The following is a 7,586-nucleotide window of genomic DNA, read 5'->3' on the forward strand; positions in this document are numbered from 1 at the left end:
TTCATGTAAGAATATACAAGATACTTTGTAGAATATATTTCTTTTTCAATTAGGTCGTACTGTGGCATACAATTATGAATATAAATTAGTTATTAGATTCCGTTGAGATAAAAGCACAATAGGTAATTACAAAAAGTAAGTGGTGCGTATTATTTAGAGAGTATCAAGTACGAGTAGTCAACGTAATCTTTAATGGCCGTGCATAGCGAAAAGTGAAGATCAATTAAGGTATTAGCCGCGTAATACACACTTTTTAAAAAGCTTTAACCGACAACATAGTTATAATCACGGTACACTATGGGACTTTTATCCAAATTTTGAAGATGTTTTACCGTGAATTAAAAAAGTGATTTATGTTTCATTACACCCACCCCCAAACTCCAAGGGCTACAAAGAGCGACAAGTAAATATTTTGTCTATATTTGAATTGTTTTTGCATTATCAGAGATTATGAAATAAACACAACAGTTTCTGGTAAAATAAACTTCAGTTAACAGAAAACTAAAGTTCAAACGAACACATTATTGATACACATGGAAAAAAAATCATTTTGATTTATCTTATGATTCTTCGGAAAAGAGCAGTTTTTCGATGTTTGAAAATATATAGCAGTTTTATAAAGTTCTTAAAAAATAGTTTACTATAAGGCAAGCTGTTGAAATCATTTTAGATATTATCTATGATGTTAAAAGACAATTTATGATAGTTTACCGTCCAGTTTTGAAGAAAATATACATAATGTCATGTTACCATACATTTTTATAGCTAATAAAATGCTTAAAAATCAACCTTTTTCTTGTAAAAAATTATTAAGCTTAATTGGACTTATTCATAAAATGTACTCTTTCAAATAAATGAATTTTACTTATGATACTAACTCAGAATACAGAGTTTAAAACAAATGAGTGAACTTTTAAACTAAAATATGTGAAGAAACAAGAACACTAAGTGGGCTCGCCCCTCCAAAAATATCAGAGTGAAAGTTCTCAACTAATGTTTTTCTTAATATTATAACATGTAAACAATCTCTGTGGGTAATTTGATGTATATCTGTTTTATTTTGTCATTGGTATTCTAACAATTAGTTTTTTTTTTTCACAATAATTCTTCACTCTTCAACATTTCAAGTTTGGTCTATTCCCATGCTTTGTACTTGAACTTGAAGTGTGTGCACAGATGATAACTACTCAATGCTGAGTCAATGCTGATTTGGTTTTCATGCACCTATAGGTACTTTACCCATCAAGAATGTTTAGTGCTGTAAAGGAAAAAAGTTGTACTTTAAAGCCTTTCTAACTAATTAGTATAGATAATTATACTGCCATACATATACAAAATAAAATATTAACAGTTTAATATTTCTCGACATTATTTTGAAAAAACAACAAGAAGCTGATACATACATGTATATATATAAAGAAAATTATTAAATTTATCAATTAAATTCATCATCATCATCATCATCATCATCATCATCATCATCATCATCATCATCATCATCATCATCATCATCATCATCATCATCATCATCATCATCATCATCATCATCATCATCATCATCATCATCATCAACACCACCACCACCACCACCACCACCACTACCACCATCACCACCACCACCACCACCACCACTTTATTATTGAATACAGTAGGTTTATAAAAACAAAAACCAAGTCAAATATGTTTTATATGAAATACTCACATCATCTCGATCAGATGCGACTGCCAAATGTGCTGTCAAATCCGCTTTCAAGGATCCAACATAGTATTTAATGCAGGCTGGAATTCTTCATAACCCAGTGTTGTTGACTAAGTAATATTCAGTCATTTTCCTGCCTGGAAGAAATTAGACTTCTGATTATCAACCAGCAGAAACTACCACCGTAAAATACAAATGCAAATGTATTATACATTCTGCACTAATATCTGTTTTAGCCAAGAGTAAGGGTTGGTAGGCACAAATGTGTAGTTATTGTGCATATGGTTGATAATGATTCACAACAGTATGGGGTTTTAACGAGACCTACACCAAGCCAATGAATGTCAATAGTGTCCTAGCAGATGCGGCTTCAAGCCCCAAACCACATACAACTTTTTTTCACAGGTTAATTTTGAAAATATGCATTTTGTAAATAAATAACGGGTATGTACATGTATTGTGGTATGTTAGAAATAGGTCACGTACCGAAACACATCATTTTTAAACAAAATTTTAAGTCTAATGTTTTTCTAAGATAAAACAATCAATTTAAAGATTACATTCTCATATTATATCTTAAACATAAGTTATGTACATAAGTAGATATAAAAATATGTAACATGTACATAAGTTCATGTAAAATATGAACATGCTGTCTAAACATTAAGCTAATAAAAATGATTTAAGAATTCCAAAGATAAATAAAAAAAAAACGTTTTTGAACACATCAACGTACAAAACTGCTCAAGGATACTTACATTCAGAGCCCTTTGATACGAATATCCCAGTTCCATGCCGTGTTGACAGTTCGTTTTTTCGAGAGAAAATCTTCTCTTACGCGTATATTTCTCTTATAATCCATGTTTAACTGTAATGACTCAAATTGTTAGATGTATCGTAATCAACTGTCAGCGTGTACTTTTAGTGTTTATTCATTTTAAACGTATATTCATGAGAAAAACATCACAATGTTTCCAAATCCTACGATGTAGAAATTCCATTATTGACCTATGAATAGCCGGGAAATACCTTCTGTTTCTAAAAATAGCAACATCCGGTACAGGCCGAATACGCCCGATGTTCGTCGCGATCTGTTACGGCGAGTGGCGATATATGTCGATGTTACCCGATGTTTCCCGAGTTGTATTACATGGCTAATACCTTAAAAAAATTAAAACAAAAACTTGTTAACGATCATGTTTCGACTCTTTATTATGGTCTACAGAGCCTCGCAAAGGGAATATCAGGACAAAGATCAAGGTGTGAACAAGCCGTCGCATTTGAAACGACCGCATCGGTCATTTGCCAGGCTAGTTGGGTTAACACAACTATATTGCAATACATAGAAGCTCTTTATACATTTAATAATCTTGTTAAGAGGGCACTTCAAAAGGCTGTTATACAGAAGGCATAACTTGTTAAAAGTTTGCCATTCAACTAAAAACCTCTATTGTGACATATACGTCAAGCTTCTTTCTGACAAAAATATGAAAATTACGGAGCAATTGATGGAGTAATGAAAAGGTTATTCAATTTTGAAGTCATACATCTTACAGACACTAGTCAATGTCTGGACTATGTGATTATGTAAAAACTGCGGTCATTAAATTTAAAAAAAAACAACAAGCGTATTGTCGTTCTTTAAAAAAACGAAATTGAATATTCCCTTATATTAATGGAGCTGAAATCGTGATGATGATGATGATGATGTAAATAATAAATAAATACATTCAATGCTGTTCAATTAAGTTTAAATTATAGCAACGTTCTGAAAGGCAGCACACGTTTGAATGCTTAGCATATTGTTGCTGTGGTGGAAGAAGCACAATGAGACTGGCGAACTATGAGTTCTGGTATCGCTTATAAGGTAAGGATTTCCAATAGGAATAACTGCAATATTCCGATAAGACGGTTTGCTACATGTTATGTATTGTTGTTTTCTGGACAAACCACGTATGAACATAAAATAACACACAAACATATTTCCATAGAAGAAGGTTGTATACGACTTTTGCTTCTTTTTTTATATATTGTAGACGTATTTTCTGACTGGCGTTATTGTTTGTCATTTATCATTATTTCCCCTTAATGACCAATGCTACATAATCAAGAACACGATGAGCGCTTAAAGTTGCGTAAATTGCAAAAGCCTTTAAGCAATATGTGTTAGCCTACGTGAGTATGAATGACAAGAACACCAGTTATATATTTGTCGCATATCACGTTTTAAATACTAGATATAATTTATTAAGGAATTACCTACCTACACCTGCTATTTATGCAGTCATCGTGTATTTCCCTTTGTCCCATGGTTGTCCTTTGGAATAAAAATGTTATATGTAAATAACTATTGTCCGGATGAAAAATGTCTTAAACACGCATCAAGATTATATTAACATATGTTGTACAGCCACGTGCTATGTTTACCGTCAACACGGATCAGTGTACAAAAAATAAGGTTTATGTGTACATTCTATAAGTTGATATATATTTATCGTCGTATTTATTTGTCTTTCTTTTTTTTATAAATACAAAATGATAATGAAAATTCGGCAAACCATCTTTAATTGGATTGAACAGTATGGTTAAATGATCATACTAGCGAACAACATGTGTCCGACCGTTACACTATACTCAAGCTATGAAGGTTCTAAACTGAGTGATGAAAATGCAATGACAGGAAATATCTGTTATTTTGATTGCAAGTTCAGCAGATCGTGTATTGTGCGATATAGTTACATAAGTTCCGTCCTTTGATTGTCTCTTATTAATGAAGACATTATAATATGCAAAGATATTTGCTCAAGAAGGCTTATGGTTGATATAATTTTTATATGTACAGTAATAAAAAGTTGACAGTAGGTTTTTGGTAAAATAGAAGCTTGAAATGTTTAATAGGGATTAAACAATGTCTTAGTAAGCCAGATTGATTCGGATCTATGCAGATGCTATCTGTAAAAGATATGTTTATACGGATGGTTATTTAGCACTTACATTCCTCCAATATTAAATCGAAAACAGCGTATACTCAGTATGTTTTAAATATTGTTCAGTTCAAAAGTTTTATGGACATTCTCGTTGACGTTTTTTGAGGCCCCGACAAACTTTGCTTTGAATACAACTCGAGTTGGCAGACAAATGTTTAAAGAAATGTTTTGTTAGATGATTTCAATTTTTATATTAATAAAAAGTGTTTTCCTAACCCACCAATGACGTTGATAAAAAATTCTCAAGTCAATATGATATAAATCTCATTATAGAAAACAGCGTGCTGTAATTCCATATGAAATCCAGTGTATTGTTTATTTTCTTATTTAAGAAATTGATATTAAAATTAATTTAAAATAATAAAAAAAGGGCAACCCTTTGATATGCTCAAAGAAGTAACCGATACTTTGGGGAACACGAACTATCTCAGTTGATCTCAATATATCAACATTGCAAGGTCTTCTTACTATGCCGAACTCATTAATTTACTAAACCTCGCTATGGTTTTATTTCCGGAGATGTGTCTCTGAAGTCGGTATCAACACGAAATGAAATATTCATGCAGTTCTGATACTTGTCCCTCTATCTTAGAAACCGTGGAAGTCAATCCATCAGATTCAATAATGTTTGATCGTTGTTACACTTTGATTGCGATTTATGACAACACTGACAAGAGACATTTTCGACCTGGTCGCATAATGCGAATTGAAAAAATAGGCTCATTCATCTAGGATGCATTCATCAGAAACATTTATGCAGGCGCCATTATTCTCGTAAATAATACAGGAATATGTTTCAACGTTTAAAACACATCATGTGATCATCTAAAATAATATAATGGATACAAATTACAATTTTTTAAATATAACTTTTTATTTTGAGTTTGATTTTTGTCATAATAATTAGGGCAGATGCCATTCCACCCATAAACAGCGAACCATTTTCTACATTAAAAGCATGATCGACTGTTACGAGTTTTAATATATTCTCAAACAATACTTATGTGAAAAAAAATACAGCAAAAAGCTCAGTAGCAAAATGTTAAAACATAAACCTGATTTAATGGCACTGGGTAAACGCCAAAGACATAGAACACAAAAACAAAAAATCACAAACAAGAAACATGGAAGAACAGCACAAAACTGGCACACCTTGAATGTACTTGCCTATATTCCTTTCAGGAAGATTATAATCTGAAATCAATAGCACGATCTGCGTCTGGAATCAAGTTAAATGGCCCTAATTCTTCCGGTGAAGCCATAAATCTGTATTTTTGTCACACCATGTCTAATTAAATAGGAAAAACACCTTGTTAACAAGCATTTCAAAGTAATTTCGATGCATATTACACACTCCAATCTTGGAAGTGTGAATGCCAGTAACTAGGCTTTCAATTATTGCTGTCAACGTCCTCTAAATTGGCCTTTATTACAACTTCTTTTTATTACAGAGTTTGGAAAAATTTGTAATTCTATATTTAAACTATTTGATTGAAATCAAATTTAACTTAAACTTTTACAATAAGTAAGCGGTACGTAATTAAATATTACAGTATTGTTTATGTCTGGAATTGTGTGTCTACAAAACAATACTTGGGAAGATCGGCATATAGAACACTGTAGGTGTCATTTGATCTAAGATTGTAAAAATCAAATTCGAATCATGTCTGCTGCGTTGCTGACAACAATGACAGGAGTCATAGTTCTACAAAGAATAGACACTATCCAAAGGTTTTACCGAGACAAATAATTCACTACTTGTCCTAAATAATGTATTAGCAAAATGAAGATAAAGTCTGTCGAAAAGAAATCACTATCTAAGATGAATTTATTTAGGGCATTTTATCCTGACTTCTGGGAAATGGGCTATTTCACTCTTCGGAAGAGCTGGCTGTTAATATTGCTTAGGCAAATTTGCTTTCAAAAATGATTTAAAGCAGCGATAAAAGCCCCGGAATATTTTTATGATGAAAAGAAAAGTGTACCTATGTTTTTTGAACAAGGTAAACGTTGTCCTGTCATGAAAATGATAAGGTGTGTATTTGTCAATAAATGCTTATATGTACGAGGGATGTCCGGGAAGTTCGCGGAATTGCAACATTATTATCGTAAAATGGGGTATTCTGAAAACATGTATTCGGCATAATTATATTTCTTTATGCAAATGTATAAATATCAAACGATTATATTAAAGGATATATCCATAAATTGTAAAATAAAACTACCATCCAGTACACCCCGGCTACGGATGACGTTTTTGACGTTAAAATCTAGCAGTTTATTGACTTTATCAACATAGTCTCTGCCCGGCAGTACAAATCCCCGATGTCTGCCCATCCATTTACGATACATATCTGCGGACAATGCACTGTCAAATGTGGACACGATCCTCTGTGTCGTTTGTTGATTGTCAACACTTGTAGATCCTCAATTGCCTCGTTATCTCCGGAAACACACGGAAGACCATTGGGGCCAGATATCGGCTGTACGGGGGATGTTCCAATATCTCGAACCTCAAAAGACTTATTTCCTGCTGTGTGGGCGCTGCTCGAACCCGATAAGACTAATTTCCAGTTGCGTTGGCGCGGTACTATTCGCCGGGGCATTATCCTGGTATTATGGAACTGTGATACCATACATATCCAGTTGCTGATCGACATTTGAACGAAATGTGTATTTCTCGAAACATTGGTTTTGCAAGTTGTACCCTTATTGGCGTAGTTCGTTTAATAAAGTTAATGTCAAAATGTTAAACAGAAGATTGCCATATGCTGTTATACAGGCACTTCTTCAAGAAATGTACATATATGGTAAAAATACAGCTGAATAAATGCTTCCATGTAAAAAATAGTTCAACATAATTGGTTTAATTATTCTGTAATTGTAAATGGTAAGCTTTT

The sequence above is a fragment of the Mya arenaria genome, chromosome 8, assembly GCF_026914265.1.
Source record: "Mya arenaria isolate MELC-2E11 chromosome 8, ASM2691426v1".
Taxonomy (NCBI): domain Eukaryota; kingdom Metazoa; phylum Mollusca; class Bivalvia; order Myida; family Myidae; genus Mya; species Mya arenaria.